Here is a 24,722-nt window from a genome sequence, read left to right on the forward strand (position 1 = left end):
CTGCCCCCCACTGTATAGATTGCATTCATATTTTTGCCACCCAAATGCATTATTTTCCATTTTTCTACATTGAACCTCATTTGCCATGTAGTTGCCCACTCCATTAATTTGTTCAGATCTTTTTGCAAGGTTTCCACATCCTGCGGAGAAGTTATTGCCCTGCTTAGTTTAATATCATCCGCAAATACAGAGATTGAACTGTTTACCCCATTCCCCAGGTCGTTTATGAACAAATTAAATAGGATTGGTCCCGGCACAGAACCCTGGGGGACCCCACTACCCACCCTGACCATTCAGAGTACTCCCCATTTATCACCACCCTCTGAACTCACCCTTGTAGCCAGTTTTCAATCCATGTACTCACCCTATGGTCCATGCCAATGGACCTTATTTTGTACAGTAAACATTTATGGGGAACTGTGTCAAATGCTTTTGCAAAATCCAGATATACCACGTCTATGGGCCTTCCTTTATCTAGCTGGCAACTCACCTTCTCATAGAAGGTTAGTAGATTGGTTTGGCAAGAACGATTCTTCATGAATCCATGCTGATTACTGCTAATGATACAGTTCTCATTACTAAAATCTTGTATATAGTCCCTTATTATCCCCTCCAAGAGTTTAACTATTGATGTTAGGCTAACTGGTCTGTAATTCCCATGGATGTATTTTGGGCCCTTTTTAAATATTGGTGCTACATTGGCTTTTCTCCAATCAGCTGGTACCATTCCAGTCAGTAGACTGTCAGTAAAAATTAGGAACAATGGTCTGGCAATTACTTGACTGAGTTCCCATCTGGTCCTGGTGATTTATTAATGTAAAATTCCCCAAGTCTAATTTTAATTTTGTCCTCTGTTAACCTGTGATGTGTCATAAACACTGCAGTTTTGGTTACTGAAACCCCCTGATTCCCTTGTGAAGACTGAGGAGAAGAATAAATTCAATACCTTCGCCATCTCCCCATCCTTTGTAATCAGATGTGCTTCCTCATTCTTTATGTGGCCAATATGGTCTGTCCTCTTTTTTTACTTTTTACATACTTAAAGAATTTCTTGGGATTTTTTTTTACTCTCCTCCGTGTCTTTCATGTTCTATCTTAGCCGTCCTTATTGCACTCTTATGCCCTGTACACACGTCGGACATTGAACGGACATTCCGACAACAAAATCTATCGTTTTTTTCCGACAGATGTTGGCTCAAACTTGTCTTGCATACACATGGTTGCACAAAGTTGTCGGAATTTCTGAACATCAAGAACTTGGTGACGTACACCACGTAGGACGAGACTATAAAAGGGCAGTTCAGTACCAAGCGCGCCACCCTTTCGGCTCCTTTTGCTAATCTCGTGTTAGTAAAAGTTTGGTGAGAGACGATTCGCATGGTTTTCAGATCGTATTTCTGGTGTTCAGTTTGTGCTTGTGGGTTTGTATTTGTTCTTCAGTGCGTGCAGCGAGTTCCCATTGATTTTTCATTGTGTTCTTGTCTGTTCGTTACTGATTTTCAGGTTGCTCTTCACAGGCCTTGCTGTTCTTCAGTGCGTTCTGTTACTTTGTTCTGACCAGCTGACCGTTTTCTAGCCATGTTGCATTTACGTATTCATCGTAGAGTTCGTGCTGTGCGGGGGTGTCACGAAGATCCTGCCAGTAACCGGCATCCCAGGCGCACGGGAACCCGGCCACGGGTCCCATTGCGCATGCGTTCACGGGTGCGGTCACGCACGGGCACGCGTGCGCTCACTCCCGCTGGTGTCAGGCGGGCTATTTAAACCTGCCTGTCACACTCCATCCCCGCTGTCTGCTCTACAGCGTTCTGTGAGTGTTACCTGATCTGATCTGTGTTTCCTGTTATCTGACCCGGCTTCCTGTTTGACGATCCTGCTATCTGCCTGCACCAGACCCTCTTGGCTTGCCTGACCATCCCTCTGCATTACCCCTGGTACCTCTGCTGTCCGAACGTTACTGACCACCGGCTTGTTGACCCTCCGCTGTGTTCATCAGCTTCCAGTCTGCTATTACCTGCTGTTGTTCCTGGTTCCAGTCCAGCTTCCAGTTTGCTATTACCTGCTGTTGTTCCTGGTTCCAGTCCAGCATTCCAGGCTACCTTCTGCTGTGTTCCAGCCCAGCGTTCCAGTCTATTACCTGCTGTTGTTCCTGGTTCCAGTCCAGTGTTCCAGGCTATCTTCTGCTGTTGTTCCAGTCCAGCTTCCAGTCTGCTATTACCTGCTGTTGTTCCTGGTTCCAGTCCTGCATTCCAGTCTCTGTTCTCAGTCTACTCCTCAGACTACTGACTCCAGAGGGTGCCACCACTACTGGACTTTCAGCAACTGTTGATCCTGCCAGGCACCCATACCACTCCTCACTCCTGGCCCTCTGTCTCCATTCCAGGGGAACGGGAGTGGGAGCTGTAAGGGAGGTCTTTTCCTGCACTTCAGGCTCACAACCTACCAGGTACGTGACAGTAGCAGACAGCCATGTCTGAGCCTGAGCAGGGAACGTCTCCCATGGAGGAACTCTGTGCACACCTGGCAGGATTGACTGAAGCAGTCAAAAATCTGCAGCAAGGATACACCAGACTGGAGGAACGAGTGTTAACCCTGTCTAACCCCATTGGGGCCCAGGGAGCTTCCTCTGCTCCTGCTCCTTCAGTTGGGCCTTCCTCAACGGTGGTGATGCTCCCTCCGGAACCTAAGGTTCCCACACCTGAACGTTTCTTTGGAAATCGTCATAAGTTCAGAGCCTTCCGCAACTCCTGCGAACTATTTTTTGCTCTTCAGCCACGTACCTTTTCCCTGGAGGCTACAAAGGTGGGCTACGTGATTTCTCTACTCTCTGGTGACCCCCAAACCTGGGCCCATCGCCTCTTAGAGCAAAAGGACATATCTCTGACCAACCTCTCCACTTTCTTTGACGCACTAGGCCAGTTATATGATGACCCCCAGCTATCTGTAACTGCAGAGGCGGCTCTACACTCCCTTCAACAAGGTCGCAGAGCAGCAGAGGATTATGTGGCTGAATTCAGGAAGTGGAGTGCGGATACTAACTGGAACGATGCGGCTCTCCGTTATCAATTTCGGTTGGGACTTTCTGATCCTCTGAAGGATGAACTGGCCAGGGTGGGTACACCACAGACTTTAAATGCTTTAATCGATCTAGCTATCCAGATCGATCGACGCCTACGAGAGCGCAGGTCTGAGAGAGCTATGGGGTCTTCTCGTCCAACTTGGGTTACCCCTAAGGTTCCCCATCACCCATCATCAACACCACCTACCACCACGCTTAACTTACCTGAGCCAATGCAATTAGGAGTCCTGCGGCCTTCACTCACCCCAGAGGAACGTCAACGTCGTCGAGCAAATAACTTGTGCCTGTATTGTGGGGAACCCAGGCAATATGTCAGGAACTGTCCCCTAAGTGTTTATCCCTATCTAATGACTATGTGACATCTCTGGTTAAAGATACCACTCACCTTGCTCTTCCTCTTCTGCTACAGCTTCCAGGGAAGGATCTACAAATCACCGCCATTATTGACTCAGGAGCTTGCAGCTGTTTCATGGATTCTCGTTTTGCCATCCAACACCAAATACCCTTGTCACCTAAAGCCCATGGACTTTCTATCCATCTAGCTGATGGGACCGCTATCAAGTCTGGACCTGTCACCCAAGAGACTATGCCAATACCCGTTTTCATTTCCAACGTCCATCAGGAACAGCTACGCCTGGACATTATCGCTTCACCCCTGTTCCCCATAATACTCGGCATGCCATGGTTACAGGCCCATAATCCGGACATAAATTGGATCACGGGTGAGGTGACCTTTCCCTCTCCTTACTGCCAACAGTTTTGCAGAACCCAGAACATCCAGGAGAACTCTACTCTGTTATGCCTAGATACAGATCCTAGTCTACTTCAATCCATTCCTTCCGCCTATCATGATTTCCTGGACGTATTTAGTAAACAGAGGGCAGAGGTGTTACCCCCTCACCGGGCCTATGACTGTCCCATTGAGTTACTTCCTGGTGCTGAAATTCCTTTTGGAAGAATATTTCCCCTGACTGAGGTGGAGCAAGGGGCATTGAAGGAATACATTGACGAAAACCTCAAAAGAGGCTTCATTCGTCCATCCACGTCCCCCGCAGGTGCAGGCATCTTCTTCGTGCAGAAAAAAGATAAAACCCTCAGGCCGTGTGTGGATTACCGCGAACTAAACAAAATTACTGTGAAGAATCGGTACCCTCTCCCCTTAGTACCAGAGTTGTTTCAGAGACTGGGGACGGCTACCATATTCACAAAACTTGATCTCCATGGGGCCTACAATTTAGTTCGTATTAGGGATGGAGACGAATGGAAGACCGCTTTTCGTACCCGTTATGGACATTTTGAGTACCTCGTGATGCCTTTCGGCCTGTGTAATGCCCCTGCCACATTTCAATACTTTATTAATGATGTGTTACGTGACTTTCTAGACCTGTTTGTCATCGTCTATTTAAACGACATATTGATTTTCTCTTGTTCCCTTGAATCCCATCGCAGGCACGTCAGAAGTGTATTGGGCCGACTTCGACAACACAGTCTATATGCAAAGGCTGAAAAATGTGAATTCGAACAGGAAAGTATTCCATTTTTAGGGTTAGTCATTTCCAGTAAGGGTATTAAGATGGACCCCCAGAAGGTCACGGCTGTTCTAGATTGGCCAGTCCCGACTGATAAGAAAGGAATCCAGCGATTCGTTGGATTCGCTAATTTTTACCGCAAATTTATTAAAGGGTTCTCAGCCATCATTGCACCCATCACACAGCTTACCAAACAGGGTACACGCTTCCATTGGTCGGCCGAGGCTCAAAAGGCTTTTGAGACTCTCAAGGGCCTTTTTACCTCCGCCTCTGTACTGAAGCATCCAGATTCCTCTCTGCCATTTATTCTAGAAGTGGATGCATCTGAAATTGCTGTAGGAGCAGTATTATCCCAAAGACAGGGAACCAAAGCCCTGCTGCATCCTGTGGCTTTCTTTTCTCGTAAATTATCCACGGCAGAGAGAAATTATGATGTAGGTGACAGAGTTGTTGGCAATCAAGTCAGCATTGGAGGAGTGGTGCTATCTGTTGGAGGATGCCGCTCATCCAGTTTTAATCTTTACAGATCATAAGAACCTGGAGTATTTGAGGTCTGCAAAGAGGTTGAAACCACGTCAGGCCAGGTGGGCTCTCTTTCTCCAGGTTCTCCTTCCATGTCACTTACCGTCCTGGCTCCAAGAATACCAAACCTGACGCCCTGTCTAGGATGTTTCACAAACCTCAAGAGATTTCCCCTCCAGACACCATTTTGTCTCCAGGAAACTTTCTTCTACTTCAGGGAAACCTGCTTTCCCAGATTAAACAGGCCTCCGCAGAAATAGAATCTTCCATTAAGACAGAGCTCCAGGTTAAGGATGGGTTATTGTGGCATGAGAGTAGGATCTTTATACCTGAAACACTACGAGTTCCAGTACTAGAGCTTTGTCACGATCATGCGCTGGCTGGGCATTTCGGTGTGGCTAAGACCATTGATTTGGTTCAGCGCACCTTCTGGTGGCCTCAGCTGCGCAAAGATTGTAAAGAGTTTGTAGAGTCCTGTACCACCTGCCTTAGGAACAAAGGGCACAAAACAAAGGCATGGGTCCTACTAAAACCCTTGCCTGTCCCAGATAGACCCTGGAAAATGCTCTCAATAGATTTTATTGTAGAACTACCCCCGGCCGGGGGCTTCACTTCAATCTTTGTCATAGTGGACCGGTTGTCGAAGATGGCGCACTTTGTCCAATGAAGGGTACCCCTTCAGCTACAGAAACAGCACAAGCATTCATTAAAGAGGTCGTCAGACTCCATGGGGTACCAGTTAACATCGTTTCAAATCGAGGGGTACAATTTACCTCTCGATTCTGGAGGGCTTTGTGTAAAACCTTGGACATTGAACTCTCATTTTCATCGGCTTATCACCCCCAGACTAATGGGCAAACAGAAAGAACAAACCAGACCCTTGAACAATATTTGCGCTGTTTTTCTTCCTTTGCCCAAGATAATTGGATTGCTGTTTTACCATTGGCCGAATTCGCTTATAACAATTCTATTCATTCTGCTATCAAGCAAACTCCGTTTTTTGCGAATTATGGTTTCCACCACTCATTTTTACCAAACTCTCTTCCAGAATGCACAGTACCCGCAGTCCAGGAGAAATTGGATTTCTTTACCTCTAACAACCAAGTTCTACAGGACACCATGACCAGAACCCAGGAGTACAACAAAGCAACCTTCGATAAAAAGAGGCGAGGTGAGCTTTTACTTGCACCTGGGGATCAGGTATGGTTGTCCACCATAAACCTCAGGTTGGCCTGCCCTTCCAAGAAATTGGGTCCTAAATTTCTTGGACCATTCCCTGTTAAACGGAGAATTAATGAAGTTGCATATGAACTTGAACTCCTGGATTCACTAAAGGTACATCCAGTTTTTCACGTGTCCTTGCTTAAACCATCTATTACTAACCCATTTCCAGGTCGAAGTACGGATCCTCCTGATCCAATCCTGGTAGATGGGGAAGAGGAATTCGAGGTGGAGGCTATCATGGACCACAGGAAAAGAGGTAACCAAAATCAATTCTTAATAAAGTGGAAGGGGTTTGGCCCAGAGGAGAATTCTTGGGAACCAGAGGATAATATCCATGCTGAAGACCTGTTACAAGCCTTTAAGACAGCTCATCCAGAGAAATTTTTTCAAAGGGGCAGCCTCCGGCTTGGGGGGGGGGGGGCAATGTCACGAAGATCCTGCCAGTAACCGGCGTCCCAGGCGCACGGGAACCCGGCCACGGTACCCATTGCGCATGCGCGCACGTTCACGGGTGCGGTCACGCACGGGCACGCACGCGCGCACTCCCGCTGGTGTCAGGCGGGCTATTTAAACCTGCCTGTCACACTCCATCCCCGCTGTCTGCTCTACAGCGTTCTGTGAGTGTTACCTGATCTGATCTGTGTTTCCTGTTATCTGACCCGGCTTCCTGTTTGACGATCCTGCTATCTGCCTGCACCAGACCCTCTTGGCTTGCCTGACCATCCCTCTGCATTACCCCTGGTACCTCTGCTGTCTGAACGTTACTGACCACTGGCTTGTTGACCCTCCGCTGTGTTCATCAGCTTCCAGTCTGCTATTACCTGCTGTTGTTCCTGGTTCCAGTCCAGCTTCCAGTTTGCTATTACCTGCTGTTGTTCCTGGTTCCAGTCCAGCGTTCCAGGCTACCTTCTGCTGTGTTCCAGCCCAGCGTTCCAGGCTATCTTCTGCTGTGTTCCAGTCCAGCGTTCCAGTCTATTACCTGCTGTTGTTCCTGGTTCCAGTCCAGTGTTCCAGGCTATCTTCTGCTGTTGTTCCAGTCCAGCTTCCAGTCTGCTATTACCTGCTGTTGTTCCTGGTTCCAGTCCTGCATTCCAGTCTCTGTCCTCAGTCTACTCCTCAGACTACTGACTCCAGAGGGTGCCACCACTACTGGACTTTCAGCAACTGTTGATCCTGCCAGGCACTCATACCACTCCTCACTCCTGGCCCTCTGTCTCCATTCCAGGGGAACGGGAGTGGGAGCTGTAAGGGAGGTCTTTTCCTGCACTTCAGGCTCACAACCTACCAGGTACGTGACAGGGGGCTTGGTGTTGGGGTTCTTACTTACACAAGCCCAGTTCATGAACAGGGCGAGGAGGAGTTCATGGACCAAGAATTGGTTGCTCCAGCGTGACCAATTCTGTCACATGCCTTTGCTCCGTGAGATCTGTGAGAATAATCCTGATGATCTCAGGAACTTTCTCCGGATGACGGACCACGTTTTTCACCGTTTGTTGGCTTTGCTGACCCCTTATATCAGCAGGCAGGATATCTGCATGAGACAAGCCATCACTCCGGAGCAGAGGTTAGTCACCACCCTGTGGTACTTGGGGACGGGGAGAAGCCTGCAGGACCTCAAATTCTCGACAGGCATCTCGCCGCAGGCTCTGGGGATCATTATCCCAGAGACCTGTTCTGCCATCATTCAGGTCCTGCAGAAGGCTTACATTACGGTAAGATTTTTATCCCTAAACATCACATTTTATTGTATTTAATGTTTGATAATATATTGTATTTCTTTCCTCATTCCCTGATTACCATGATTGTAATATGCTGTGAATGTCCCCTTTGTCCTCATGCATGCTGGATTTTTTTGTAAAAAATTTTTGTCCTTCATACATATTTGCCTTCACTTACCTCCCCATCATGTTCTCCTGGGCCTGAATCCACCTTGTCTAGTCACTTAACAATGTATTTTGTCAGCTCCATAGTAGTGCTTTACCCTAAATACCCCCTAAAATGTGTACAAATGTGATTTGTGCTTTAAATTCAGGCAGAGTGCCAGAGGTTTTTTTTTTTGGGTCCCAAAATCATTTGGAACCCTCCTTCCCCCCCATCTGCTAACTCAGCTGATACCAATCCTCTATCTGCTGACTTTGACAAACCCATACCCACTATAACTACCTCTTTTGTGGTCAGATTTATGGATGTAATGCAAGGGCCTGCCTGAATACTTTCAAATGGTACTGTTTAAAGTTTTTGTATCCTATTATTATCTTGATAGGTAATAGCAGAATGTAAAAATGTGCTAACATGTGTACAGTGTGTATTTATATCTTTGTATTATGACACTTCTTACCTGTCCAGTGGGCTGCCAATAGTGTAAGTAAGGAGGGGCTGGCCAAAGTAATACACATTATTTAGGCATTCATCTCTCAATGAAGTGGAGAGGATTACCTGTCCAAAACACCCCCCCTAAAATTTTTAAAATGGCCCATGGGGGGGGGGATCTGATAGGTTGACCTTATACTTTTGTCTTTAAATACTCCCTAAAATAAATGTTATACTGATGTTGGCCAAGAATGTTTGTGTCTAATCTGCTTTCCATGTTTATGTGCAAAATTATTAATTTTTTTTTCTTGTTTGACTCCACAGTTTCCTTCCAACCCACAGGAATGGCAGACTGGGGCCTCCCAGTTTGCCCAGCGGTGGGACTTTCCCAACTGCATCGGGGCAATTGATGGGAAGCACATCCACATAGTCCCACCCCCCAACTCGGGGTCATACTATTACAACTACAAGGGGTTCAATAGTATTGTGATGTTGGCGGTGGTGTCGGCTACTTACGAAGTCCTGTATGTGAATGTGGGCAAGAATGGCCGGATGTCAGATGGTGGAGTCATCGCCCACATGGAGTTCTATAGATGTCTCCAGAATGGCAGCTTGGACTTGCCACCTCCAGAAGACAATGCGGAAGGACTCCCATTCATCTTCGTTGCGGATGAAGCGTTTGCGCTGGGGGACCATCTTATGCGGCCATTCCCTATGAGGACCCTCACCCCAGACCAGAGGGTTTTTAATTACCGGCTGGCGAGAGCCAGAGGAGTGGTGGAGAACACGTTTGGAATAATGGCCAGCCGGTTCCTCCTATTTCTTACACCGATACACATGGCGGAATATAAACTCAATCACATCATCCTGGCTTGCTGTGTTCTCCACAATTTTTTAAGGAAAAATTCTGTGAACTATGCTGGCTCAGTTCGGCCTGAGGCCGGAATTCAGAATGAACCAACCCTGACGGCGCTTGAAGCTGGCCATCCTGGCTTGCCCCCCCCAGAGTGCCCGTGAGGTCCATCTAAGCTACATGGAATACTTTGCGGGTAGGGGGGCCATTGATATGCCAGACAATGTCTGAGACATTTTTTAAATAAAAATATATTTTAAACTGAACAAATATTTGCTTAGATTTACTGCTTGGCTTTCTTTTAGCTGACCATGACTGAAATTTGGGGAGTACTGAAAATGGCATTATTGTGTAAAATTAGAAAGCACTGTTGGGTGTTATTTACTAAAGGAAAAAACACTTTGCACTACAAGTGCACTTGAGACTGCACTGAAACTGCACTTTTTAGTGCAAAGTGGATTTGCCTTTAGTAAATAACCCCCACTGTCACTGAAAACAACAACTTTATACTCCAAAAAATGCTTTAGAGCAGTGAAAGAAGAAGCCACACATTGTTGACTATCAATCTTTTTAATCAAAGCACAATCACATGTGCGTTTAGAAAAGGATTTTTGAACAAACCAACATATTTTTTGTATAACAATGTTTTAGGTCACATTAATAATTAGAAATTGCCTTTTAAGGTAAAAAAGACATGTTTTAAACAATAAAAAAATACACAACTCTGGAACTTACAAAGTTCAACTTTTATAGAAAGTGAAGGCAACATCAGACATGAGTATTTATAAACTGTGTTTGATATTGCGTTCAGCAGATGGGGTGATGTCACCCCTGGAAAAGCCAAATTTTGAAGATGCACACAAATTGCCGAATGTCAACATGTGCTAGCTGCCATCATGGGGGATCAATGGACGTGTTTTGTGGGTGCAACCCCTTCCTCTCAGCTACTTTATTATTGAGGAAGGGGTTGCACCCACAAAACGCGTACACTGATCTCCCGTGATAGCACATGTCACGGGATAGCACATGTTGACACACTGTGTGCATCTTAAAAATTTGGCTTTTCCATAATATGTCAAAAATTAGTCATAAAAACAACAATAAACCTGGAATAAGTTAGGGATTTCTGGGTGTTTTATTATCTCCCTAAAACATCAATGATGTTCTTCATTTTGTTTTGAACATCATTGATGTTTTGCTTAATGTTTTCTAAATCCCTATTACATCCTATTATCTCCCCGATGAGGATCTGTGCACTTTCACTTGTGAAATTATATTCCTCTTTCACAACATCACGATCACCTAAAATAAAAAATAAACACCATGTATTATAAATATGCAGGTATCCATCTCTTACCTGAGCCTGTGGTGGTGACAATTTCGATAACGTCTCCCTCCTGCTCCTCTGGTTGGGTTTGGGGTATTTCCCCTTCTTCCGGAGGGGGGAGTCCGTGGTCTCCTCTGATGAGTGGTGTCCTCCGAGTCTTTTCTCTCTTATTTGAAAAAAATAGGTATACTTAGCACAGATATTTTAGGCCAGAAATAGGAATATGAAACATTGTTTGGAAGTGGGGTACAATTGTCTGTTTTGGCAGAGTTCCAAGATGAAGAAATATTTTTGTCCTTTGTCAAGCTTGAATACTTACCTGTTTTGTGCAAGTTTCACAGATGGAGACACCCCTATAGTATACACTGAAGCACCTATGTGGGCCCCCAAATAAAAAGGGTGTTCTTGCGTCCCACACTAGCGCTCCTGTGTCCAGATGTGTAAACAGCTGCTGAGTGTCCTCTCCTTACACAGAATCTAGTTTTAATTTCATTCTAGTTACAAACCCATCGAGACAAACTTATTTTAAGAGAAGTAGGGCATAAAAAATGTATTGAACTGCATCTGGACAAAACATGGTGTTTTAGTGGCCGAACGAACAATGTTTCCTACAAATGAATAATGTGTCCATGAACATAAAAGTTGCCATTTTAAAATGTACAACAGTAAAGAAAAGCACAAGGAGCAGCACGAACGTAATAAAAATAAAGAATAGGAACACAGGACAACTACTTACTTTTTTGCAGCACTCTCCTGATCCTTCTGTACTGATCCTGCTCCCTGATTTTAAGGTCCGACTACTGCTTCCTCAGTTTGATCCTTGAATCGCTGTACCCCAAAATTCTTCTGCAGACTCTTCACAACTTTCACCATGATCTTGGCCTTTCTCACATTTGGGTTGGGGTAAGCTCCATACTTCCCATCATAGTCGGCCCTCTTCAATATGTTGACCATCTCCACCATCTCAACAAAGGCCATATTTGAGGCCTTAAACCTTCTCCTCCGGGATCGTGACATTTCTGGCTCCGGGCTTTCCTCCTCCTCCTCGTTGCTGTAATTATCACACACCTGCTCTGTCTCCACCATGTGCTCTCCCCCATTGCGCCGTAAGAGAAGGGGCGGGGAATAGACTAGAGAGAACGTCAGGGGCAGGCGGAGTTTCACGCATGCACAGTGTATATAAAGTGTAACACGCGTGCGCCATACGTACGATCTGTGAGCGGAGGAAGGAGTAATGGAAGCGCCGATCGTGATAACGGAGGTAACATTTAAACTTGGGCCTACACTGCTTATAGATTGAGGCCTACATTGGGACAAGATTAGGATTGTATTGTAGATAAAATGGATAGCTTCAATGACCACAACTTCCTCCCCCTGTTCATAGACAAGTACAGGGAGCTGCTCTGTCTGTGGTAGGTCAAACACCCGCAATATAATCATAAACAAAAGAGGCAGGCAGGAGAAACTGCTGGAGTTGGTTAAGCCGGTGGTTCCCACAGCAACCATCCCCTAATTAAAAGCCAAAATTAGTGGCCTGAGGAGCACTTATCTTAGGGAGCGCAAGAAGGTCCAGGATTTCCAGAGATCAGGAGCTGTAGCAGATGACGTTTATGTCCCCAGGCTGTTGTTATATGAGAGACTGTGGTTTCTGACAGACCAGACTGAAGTCAGGGAATCCCTCTCAACCCTTCCTTCCACTCTTCCTTCCACCCTATCTTCCACCCCAGCTGAGGCTTCCGATGTCCAACCTGGGACTTCCAGCCAGGAAGAAGTGGAGGAGCTCAGCTGGAGCCAGGTATAGCATTCTTCTACAGATTTCTTGTCAATAAATAAATGATGTTTACTAGATTGTATTATTGATCACTAATTGATGATTTAATAAAGTGTTTTACATATCAATAGACAGTAGAATTGGAAAAAATGCTGGTCTCAGAATGATAGTCTGTTATATTTGTTAACATTCAATTTGCAACAGTCATGCGATGAAAATTGTGTGTGATTGATGAAGAAAAAACTAAAACTATGTCCCTTTTTCATACACAGGAAGACCTCAGCCAGGAGGAGACTATGGAATGTGGCACACAGGAGGAGGCTGTGGAATGGGGCAGCCAGGAGGAGGCGGGGGTTAGTGGCAGCCAGGAGGTGGCCAGAGTTAGTGGCAGCCAGGAGGTGGACAGGGTAAGTGGCAGCCAGGAGGTGGCAGGGCCCAGTAGGAGCCTCACAGAATCACAGGTTCCTCCCCTCCGCCTTCCAACCAAAAGACCCAGGAAGGGGAGTAATGTGGAGGATTCAGCACTCAGGCTGATTCAGGAGACTTCTGCATTCCTCAGAGCCACCCCCACTCCTGAAGAGGCCTTTGCCTGCATGGCCAGGCATGTACTGGCCATTGGGACTACAGGGAGTTTCCCGGTGGGCCGATGGCTCAGTGGGCCGATTTCAGTGACAGTGGACCGCTGCCTCCCTCCAGTCCTCTGTCCCCCCCCCCGCAGTGCTCACCTCCTCTCCCTGGCTAGTTATGCAGCACGCCTGAATACAGACATGATGCTCAGGAGTCAACACTTAGAAGCTCATCATAAAATCTGGAAGGAGGGCGGCCTCACTTTCCTGCCTAATCTTGTTCCATTGGGGGGGGGGCGCCAAACTGATTCTTTGCCCCAGGTGAAATAATGTCTAGCTTCCCCACTGATACTGCCTATAAGAGAAATAATGTAGAACGGCTAATAGCTAGTGGGGGGGCTTGGGTGGCAAGCCGGCATGGGAGAGACCTGTCAAAGTGGGCCAGTCTGGGTGAAGTCCAGGGCCAAATTTTTGTCCCAGTCCAGCCCTGTGCATGGCTGCCACCAAACTGCAGGACATGCAGGAGGGCCAATGCCTCATGTGTGAGGACATCCTTTATAAAACATTAACTAAGGGGGTGAGGGGCGAAATCACACCCAATACCCACCTGTGTGAGTTGCATCATCCTCCTCCTGCCACAACTCCAACACCACAGACACAGCGTGGAAGGAAGAGTGGAAGGAAGACAAGAAAGTGATGGCCTGGGTTCAGTCTGCTCTGACAAAAGATGCAGGCTCTTGTATGACTACAGCCTGGGGACATACATGTCATCTACTGCTGTTCATGATCTCTTGGACTTCTGGACCAGATTGTACTCCCTTATATATGGACTCCTCAGGCCACCAATTCTGGAGTTTAAAAAAAAAATAATAAAAAAAATAACAGGAGATCAGGATTTTAAAAACTAAAAAAAAAAAAATACAAAATCCAACAACATAAAAACAACAATTTTTTTCGGGAGATGTGACAAATCAAAATATTATATTCATGAAATCACGATAAATAATAAGAAGTTTGTGAGAAGTCTGTGTGAATATGAGCAGCAAAACAACTTCATTCTTCTAGCATTATAAAGAAGAAGAGAGTACGCTGCATTAAGCAATTTAAAACATAACAGCGTGACGAAAGTGCTATATCCATTATGAACGCTAATTTTACCAGACCGAGCAGTTCCGTCTCAGAATTTATTCAGAGCATGAGTGGCACTTTGCGCGTTGGAACTGTCCACACACGGTCGGAATTTACGTGAATGGATTTTGTTGTCGGAAAATTTTATAGCCTGCTCTCAAACTTTGTGTGTGAGAAATTTCGATGAAAAAAATCCGATGGAGCCCCCACACGGTCGGAATTTACGACAACAAGCTCCGATCGTACATTTTCCGTTGGAAAGTCCGACTGTGTGTACAGGGCATTACATTTCTTGTTGCATTCTTTTTTTTTTTTTAATTCTTTATTTATCATTTTCCAATACAAAACATTTCCCAACGGGAGCATGCCAGAGAAAATACCAATTCATCTATATATTCAAGCAATAAACCTGACAACTCCGCAAGCATGCCCTCCATCCCCTCCACTTAACCCCCCTCCCAAATCCCCCCCCCCCAATCCTACCACCCTCCCCTGCGGGGTGTATTTCGATAGGAGCAAATATCATCTTGCCTACCCTCCTTCCGTTATCAACCCATTCATATTAAGCCCTTTTTATATTATCTCCCTTAGATAGGACCATGATTTTTTAAATTTAACCCAGCCTGCCCATTTCCCCCTATACTCCTGGTCCTCATCCGGTCCTATTCCCCTCCGATCCAAGCACTCAACGTTGAAAATTTCATTAAGATCGAATAACCAACCTCGCGTTTTGGGGCTTAGAGGGTTCAACCAGTTTAGAGCGATCTGTCTCTTGGCTGTATCTAGTATTATCGGGATCAGGGAGGTTTTGTAGCTCTTGACTGTATCCCGGGTACCGTGGAAGAGACAGACCCAAGGGTCCTCCTCAATTTCCCTCCCCGTAAATTCCTTTGACAGAGACAGAATCTTTTTCCAGAATACCTTTATGATAGGGCATTCCCACCAGATATGGGCCATTGTGCCTTTAGTCTGGCATCCTCTCCAGCAGGTATTTCCCTTTGTCCCATCCATCCTACTTACTCTGTCCGGGGTGGCATACCATCTTGTTAAGACTTTATAATGGATTTCCGTTCTCCTAATATCTAATGCTGCGTAATGGACCAGATTCAAAATTTTACCCAAAGTGTTACTATTACAAAGTGACCCCAGTTCCTGCTCCCACCTTATAATGTAAAGAGGCGTCTTATCCTCTTGTACCGCCCCCAGTACTCTGTAAATTTGGCCTATAACCCCCCCTGGGTTCTCCGTCATGCAGAGTTTCTCCAGGGGTCTTAGCTCTTCTATACTCCTTAGGGGCTTTGGTAGTTTACCTATAAAATGGGAGAGCTGGAGATACCTCCACCTATCCATCACCCAAAGATCTACTTCTCTACTCAGTTCCGTGAAAGTGCGTATTTTCCCCCTGCAAATAAAATTTTTCAATTGAAGGGCGTCGTCTTTTAACCAATCCCCGCCCACTGTACTCATTCCTGGTTCAAAAAATAAATTGTTTTTCATATATATTAATGGTGAATTGTACGACCATTTGTGCTGAATGTGAATTTTATCCCAAAATTTAAAAGTGTTTTGTGTTAACAGAGAAATATCAGTGCTGAATGTCCTAAATTTTGGAGAATTCCATAGTGAGTGTGCCAAATTATTGTTGCTTAAAGAAAACTCAATGTTCACCCAACGCTTGTCTGTCCCTTTCTTACTCCATTCTATAACCCGAGAAAGCACTACAGCAATGTAGTACCTATTAAAATCTGGTGCAGCTATTCCCCCTTTTTTTTTTTACTTCTACTCAATGTTGCATAAGAAATACGAGGTTTATTGCCACCCCAGACAGCCTCGATGATTAATTTCCTTAAAGCCCCGAGGAAATACCTAGGTAAGGGGATCGGTAGCAGTTGAAATTTGTATAGAACCTTTGGAGCGATCATCATTTTAACCGCATTCGCTCGTCCAAACCAGGAGAGCGGCCTCGACCGCAGTCTCCTAGCCTCATGCCTGATTTCATCTAATAATGGGATGTAATTACTTTGAAACAACTCTTTAATAGAGTTGGCTAACTTAATACCTAGGTAGTTGATCTCCCTTCTCCAGGGAAAGGGGAACACAGAGGTCAGATGAGCTTCTTCCTGCTTCGTGAGACTTATGTTTAAGATTTCGGATTTGCCGGGGTTGATTTTAAAATTGGAGACTTCACTGTATAGCCTAAGAATTCGCAATATATTAGGGAGGGTTATTCTGGGATTAGAGACGAAAAAAAGTATATAATCGGCAAATGCTGCCAGTTTGTGCTCCTCTGATCCCACCCACACCCCGTTGCAATCAGGACTGCTCCGGATGGTGGCCAGGAGAGGTTCGAGGGACAAGACAAACAGGAGGGGGGAGAGAGGGCACCCCTGCCTAGTTCCGTTTTCCATTCTAAAAGGTTTTGATACAGCCCCGTTCACCCTTACCACTGCAGTTGGCCTACTGTATAGGACCTTAACCCAAGAAGTAAACCTGGGCCCAAACCCCATTGCTTCCAGTGTGTCCATCAGAAACCCCCAGTCTACCCTGTCGAAGGCCTTTTCGGCGTCTATCGACAGGAATAGAGCTGGGGGTCCCCTACGTCTACAGCACTCCGACAACAGCACCGCCCGAACCCCGTTGTCTCTGCACTGTCTCTCTGGGACAAAGCCAGACTGGTCCGGGTGTACCAGGCCCGCCATAAATCGCCTTAGTCTGATTGCCAAGACCTTAGCGTACAATTTTACATCCGCGTTGAGCAGAGATATAGGCCGGTAGCTCGAACACAACCTAGTATCCTTCCCCTCTTTTAATATTAAAGTTATCGTGGCAGCCAGCGCCTCTCGCTCCATCTCGCCTCTGGTGCCCAGGTCGTTCCAATATTGGCAGAGCCTGGGGACCAGAATGTGTTTCATTTTTGTTAGGTAGATGGAAGAGAAGCCATCCGGGCCAGGGCTTTTACCCTTCGGGGTATCTCTTAGCGCTGCCAGAATTTCCTCCTCCTCTATAGGTTTGTCCAGGAGATCTCTGTCCTCTCCAGACAGTGCCCCTAGACCTGCCTCTTTTAGGAAATCTCTGCTCCTGGCTAGCCGAGCACTAACCTCCCCTTTCCTTTGTCTAATTGAGTAGAGGTCGGCATAGAATTTTCCGAACTCGTTGGCCATATCTTCACTTGACACAAGCTCTTTCCCACCCGCACCGTTTATTTTCTCTATAAAATTCCGCCCTCTTTTTTTCCTGATTAGCCTCGCCAGATGTTTACTGGATTTATTGGCCCAAAGATATTTTTCTCTGGCCAATAAATTTGTGGCTCTCTTAGCCTCCTGCTCCATCATGTCCCTCAGCTCCTCTCTCCCAGCAACCATTGCCCGGTAGCAGTCCAGATCCTGCCCTTTGGACCTCTTATGAGATTGTTCCAGATGGAACAGGTCCGCAATCAGTTTTTCCCTTTTTTCCTTCCTTTTCTTTTTTAGACCCGCTCCTATAGATATAAAGATCCCCCGGATGTAGGCTTTGTGCGCCTCCCAGAGAATAAAGGGTGAAACCTCGCCCGTGTCATTCAATATGAAGAACTGATTTAGCTCGCTCTGGATCCGGTCTATTACTTCTGGGTCCCTGAGCAAGCTCTCATTCAACTTCCACGAGAAGGAGCTTCTTCCCAACTCTGGGAACTTCAGCCTCATCGTGACCGGCGAATGATCTGAAAGGGTTGTTATTTCAATTCTAGTTTCAACGACCCCCTCAAGCAAGCTATGGTCTACAAAAATATAGTCCAGCCTAGAGTAGGTCCCGTGCACAGGGGAGTGGAAGGTGTAGTCCCTCTCTTTAACATGTTGTATTCTCCACACATCTATTAATTGGCTGTGGAATAATTTCCGCCTGATGGCTCCTAATGACACCTTCTTAATCCCCTGGGCACGGGACGTACTGTCCTGGGCCGGATCCATGCAAAAATTCAAATCCCCTGCCAGGACCATCTCCCCTTCGCCAAATCCCATTAATTTCTCTAGCACTTGTCCCAGGAAAACAGTAGGACTCCTATTCGGGCAGTACACATTGGCCAGCGTGAACTTTCTAGTACCTATAGAACCCTTCAGGAATATACGGCCACATCACCCTGAAAGTGCCCGATCTCGTCTGATCTTGTTGCATTCTTTATAAAGTCTGAATGCTGATGATGATCCCTCAACCTTGTATTTTTTGAAGACCTTCTCCTTATATGCATTTTTACATTGGAGTTAAGCCATTCAGGACTTTTGTTCGCTCTTTTAAATTTATTACCAAGTGGAATGGATTGGCTAATGCCCTTATTTAATATGCTCTTAAAGCAAACCCATCTCTCCTCCGTGTTCTTTGTTCCTAAGATTTTATCCCAATTTATGCCTTCTAGTAAGGTTTGTAGTTTAGGGAAGTTGGCTCTTTTGAAATCCAGTGTCTTTGTATTCCCCTTATGTTTCTTATTTGTGTGATTTATACTAAAGCCAATTGACCTGTGATCACTATTACCTAAACTGCCCCGTATTTCCACATCCATGATCAGGTCTGTATTGTTGGTAATCAGTAGATCCAGTAACGCTTTATTTCTAGTTGATGCGTCTACCATCTGACCCATAAAATTGTCCTGCAAGACATTTAGGAACTGGCGAGCCATAGATGAATGCGCGGTTCCCTCCGCCCAGTCTATGTCTGGATAATTAAAATCCCCCATTATGATAACACTTCCCATCCTTGCTGCTAATCCAAATTGTGATAGGAGATCTGTCTCCCCTTACTCCCTCAGGTTAGGAATAGCATACTCCCAGTATTATTTTCCCCTTAGCTTCATCCCTTTGGAGCTCTACCCATAAGGACTGCACCTCCTCCCTAGCTCCCTTAGTGATGTCATCTCTCACATTCACTTGTACATTATTGTTGATATAAAGGCATTAGGGATGAGCTTTCTGTTCAGGTCAAACATGAGTTCGACTCGAACATCGGCTGTTCGCCCGTTCGTTGAAAACCGAACATTATGGGCCGTTCGTGCCAAATTCAGACGGCGCATAATGGCCCATAATGCACTGTGGGAGCGCAGTGCATTGCTGTATGATGATTGGCCAGAGCATGCACCATGACCTGCATGCTTTGGCCAATCACAGCACCCTCAGCTAAGAGAGCCATAATTGGCCTAAGGCAGGGTGCCTTTTGCCAATCATGACTCAGGGGGGCTAAGTCAACGCCCCACACTATATAAGGCCGCCTGCACGTCGGGCTCATTTAGTGTGTCCTTGCCGGCGTGGATGGAGAGACAGTGTCATTTAGATTGAGCAGGCAGGCAGGTTATTTAGTTAGCTGCAGTGTAATTATATATATATATATATATATATATATATATATATATATATATATATATATATATATATATATATATATATATATATATATATATATATATATATATATATATATATATATATATATATATATATATTACTGTATCCAGTTTAGCTAGATCTGACTGCAGGCTGTTCCTGGTGTACTGTTTCTAATATACTTCAGGCAGGCAGGTGATTCAGTTAGCTGCAGTGTATTTAATACAGTTGTATGCAAAAGTTTAGGAACCTCTGACAATTTCCATGATTGTCATTTATAATTATTTGGGTGTTTGGATCAACAATTTCATTTTGATCTGTCAAATAACTGAAGGACACAGTAATATTTCAGTAGTAAAATGAGGTTTATTGGATTAACAGAAAATGTGCAATATGCATCAAAACAAAATTAGACAGGTGCATAAATTTGGGCACCCTTGTCATTTTGTTGATTTGAATACCTGTAACTACTCAGCACTGATTAATTGGAACACACAATTGGTTTGGTGAGCTCATTAAGCCTTGAACTTCATAGACATGTGCATCCAATCATGAGAAAAGGTATTTAAGGTGGCCAATTGCAAGTTGTTGTTCTCTGACTCTCCTCTGAAGAGTGGCAACATGGGGGCCTCAAAACAACTCTCAAATGACCTGAAAACAAAGATTGTTCTACATTGTGGTTTAGGGGAAGGCTACAAAAAGTTATTGCAGACATATAAGCTATCAGTGTCCACTGTGAGGAACATAGTGAGGAAATGGAAGACCACAGGCACAGTTCCTGTTAAGGCCACATAAAATATTGGAGAGGCAAAGGCGAAGGATGGTGAGAACAGTCAAAAACAGCCCACGGACCACCTCCAAAGACCTACAACATCAACTTGCTGCAGATGGTGTCACTGTACATCCTTCAACAATTCAATGCACTTTGCACAGGGAGAAGCTGTATGGGAGAGTGATGCGAAAGAAGCCTTTTCTGCACACACGCCACAAAAGGAGTCACTTGAGGTATGCAAACGCACATTTGAACAAGCCAGCTTCATTTTGGAATAAGGTGTTGTGGACTGATGAAACAAAGATTGAGTTATTTGGTCATAACAAGGGGCGTTATGCACGGCGGCAAAAGAACACAGCATTCCAAGAAAAACACTTGCTACCCACAGTAAAATTTGGTGGAAGTTCCATCATGCTGTGGGGCTGTGTGGCCAGTGCCGGTATTGGGAATCTGGTTAGGTTGAGGGTCGCATGGATTCCACTCAATATCAGCAGATTCTTGAGAATAATGTTGAGGAATCAGTCACAAAGTTTAAGTTACACCAAGCCTGGATATTTCAACAAGACAACGACCCAAAACACTGCTCAAAATCTACTCGGGCATTTATGCAGAGGAACAAGTACAATGTTCTGGAATGGCCATCCCAGTCCCCAGACCTGAATATCATTGAACATCTGTGGGGTGATTTGAAGTGGGCTGTCCATGCTTGGCAACCATCAAACCTAACTGAACTGGAGATGTTTTGTAATGAGGAATGGTCCGAAATACATTTATCCAGAATCCAGACACTCATTACAGGCTATAGGAAGCATCTAGAGGCTGTTATTTCTGCTAAAGGAGGCGCTACTAAATATTGATGTGATTTTTCTGTTGGGGTTTCCAAATTTATGCACCTGTCTAATTTTGTTTTGATGCATATTGCACATTTTCTGTTAATCCAATAAACCTCATTTCACTACTGAAATATTACTGTGTCCTTCAGTTATTTGATAGATCAAAATAAAATTGCTGATCCAAACACCCAAATATTTATAAATGACAATCATGGAAATTGTCAGGGGTTCCTAAACTTTTGCATACAACTGTATATATAGTCAGTCTCGTGTATATATATATCTCCACAGCATACAGTTTAGCTATATCTCACTGCAGGCCGTACCTTAACCTTAAAGCGGGGTTCCACCCAAATTTTGAACATTATCTCTATGCATTCTCTTCCTTGCCTAGATGCTGACATGCTGTGTAAAAAAATTTAAATCGCCGTAATTACCTTTTATTTTCTAATCTTCTTAGCACTTCCTGGTTTTCCTCCCATGGGAGTAGGCGTGTTTCTAGCCTCTCCCAGACCTCCCACAGTCCCCTGGGAGCTAGTCTTCCCAGCATGCATTGTGCAACAGCATCATCTCAATGAATGCTGGGAGCACAGCATTCACCGCATCCAGGAAATACATGCTTGTGGGCTTCAAATGCCCACAATGAAGATGGAAACCGCCTTCAGTGAATTTTATAAGTTATTCTTTACAACGAAATCGGACACAGGCGGACTTATTACACAGAACATGTGAGTAGATAATCATGAGAAGAAAAGTTTGTGAATAAACTCCAAAAAAAAAAAACGATAGATAGGTGGACCCCCGCTTTAAGTCAGGTTAAGTACAGTGCAGCTAACTGAATCACCTGCCTGCCAGAAGTATATTATATATATATATATATATATATATATCCACTGTATCCAGTTTAGCTAGATCTGACTGCAGTCCGTTCCTGGTGTACTGTTTCTAATATACTTCAGGTAGGCAGGTTATTCAGTTAGCTGCAGTGTATTTAATATATATAGTATGTATGTATATATGTATGTATATATGTATGTATATATGTATATATGTATGTATATATGTATATATGTATGTAGATATGTAGATATGTAGATATGTAGATATGTAGATATAGATATAGATAGATATCCACTGCATACAGTTTAGCTATATTTCACTGCAGGCCGTTCCTGGTGTACTATTTCTTTTTCACATAAACACTTTTAAATGTTTGCAAGTAGTATACAGAGAAACAAATTCAATTAATCCTCCGAACTTACATTCAACACAATAACCATATAGCCAGATCCGGAGGAAAAAAGGGACAGTTAAGTGAACGAAAGAGCAAACAAGCACATGCAATCTGTATCGGGATCCTTCTCAGATCCTCTCAGTCAAGAACATTAAATCAAAAGGTGATTCACCATAACATATTAGCTAATAGAGCTATAACTGTTAAGAAGCTAGGAAATCTCCTGTTTCACCTTCTTGGGGTATCAAAAAAAAAAAGGGGGGAAGGTTGGGAAAGAGGGGGGGGATTTAATAGAGCGGGAGTGGCCCATCAGGGGATGGGCGTATGAGAGCAGGGAAGAGGGGGTGAGGTTATCACCAGCTGCCCTCTCCATCACCTATTTATTGGACCAGTAAAGAGATTCCAATACTGTAGGGTTCTTGGTAAAGCCTTCTCTACATGCTGGATCATCTAGAAAGTGTTTAAGCTGAATATAGTGCCAAAACAGAAAAAAGCCCGTAATGGAGCTGGTGTACTGTTTCTAATATACTTCAGGCGGTGTACACAGTATACAGTGCTGTGCACCCATAGTGCAGTTGCTCATACTTTTCTGGTGGTCAATACACCCATAGTTGTTATTACACTTCTGTTGGTGTACACAGTACCGTGCACCCCTAGTGCAGTTGCTACTACTTTCCTGGTGGTGTACACAATACATACAGTGCACCCATAGTTGTTATTAAACTTCTGTTGGTGTACACAGTACTTTGCACCCCTTGTGCAGGTGCTACTACTTTCCTGGTGGTGTACACAATACATGCAGTGCACCCATAGTTGTTATTACACTTCTGTTGGTGTACACAGTACCGTGCACCCCTAGTGCAGTTGATACTACTTTCTTGGTGGTGTGCACAATACATACAGTGCACCCATAGTTATTACACTTCTGTTGATGAACACAGTACTGTGCACCCCTAGTGCAGTTGCTACTACTTTCCTGGTGGTGTACACAGTACACAATACAGTGTAGTGTTTTTTTTGCTAAACAAAATTTACAGCATGTCCGGAAAGCCACCAAGGAGAGGCAGACGCTCACAGGCCACTAAAAGAGGGCAAGCAGGCTCTGTGTCTACAGTCGACAGTGCTGGTCATGGATACGGTGCATCCTCAGCACGTGGCCGTGGGGCACGCTTATCCTTTTTTCCTGCAGCTGGCCGTGTTATTGAGCCACAACATGCAGAAGAGTTGGTGGAATGGATAACAAAGCTCTCCCCATCCTCCTCCTCATCCTCTGTCAGCCAGGCTCAGAGTACTTTGCCTGCCAATGCAGCTGCCAAAGCGGCCTATTCCATTAGCTCCATGTCAACAGTCACTCCTTCCCTAGCCCCACCATCATGCACAGAGGAGTCCCCTGAACTATTTGACCACAGTGTTGGGTACATGCTGCAGGAGGATGCACAGCGATTTGAAGGCTCCGATGATGGTACCCAGGTTGAGGATGGGATAACCATTAGCCTAGAGAGAGGGGGTGCCCAAGAAGGTCAAGAAACTGGCAGTCATGTTCCCCCAGCTGCAGTGTACTGCCAAGTTTGCTCCAGTGATGAGGAGGGAGGGGATGATGAGGTCACTGTCTCAACCTGGGTGCCTGATAGAAGAGAGGAGGAGGAGGAGGCACATCTCCAACGAGGTAGGATGCCCTCCAGGGGGAAGCTTAAGGGCAGCCACCCTATTGCATCACACCGCAGAGCTAAGCAGGTGCAGGGCGCTGCTGACTATTTTGAAAAGTTCTTTGGCGTGGGCCTTTTTTGACATGTGTGCAGCAGATCGCACCTGTCAGGAAAGGTTCCCTCCGCTGGTAATATCTATCATTTGGCCTGCAGTACTGAGGTCCACCAGCAGGTGTCTCCTGGCAGTTTGGAACTGTCAGGAGAGCCTTTCCCTGCCGGTATTATGTGATCTTTGGGCCACAGTACTGATGTCCACCAGCGGATGGTTCCTGGCAGTGTGGGGCTGACATTACCTCTTGCAATCAGGTATCACCTGAGTCTGATTGAGATGTGTATAAATACCCGGCAAGTGCACACACACCTTGCCCTGGTATTGGCCTTGTGCCCTGACCTGCAGCCTGTTTATCTGTTATCCTGATCCTGAACCTGAACCCTGATTCCCATATCCTGTATCCTGAACCTTTTTGTATCTGTTCCTGTATCCCTGGATCCTTGCCCTGCAGCCTGATCCCCTCCATCTTGT

Source organism: Aquarana catesbeiana, linkage group LG05, assembly GCF_042186555.1.
Source record: "Aquarana catesbeiana isolate 2022-GZ linkage group LG05, ASM4218655v1, whole genome shotgun sequence".
Taxonomy (NCBI): domain Eukaryota; kingdom Metazoa; phylum Chordata; class Amphibia; order Anura; family Ranidae; genus Aquarana; species Aquarana catesbeiana.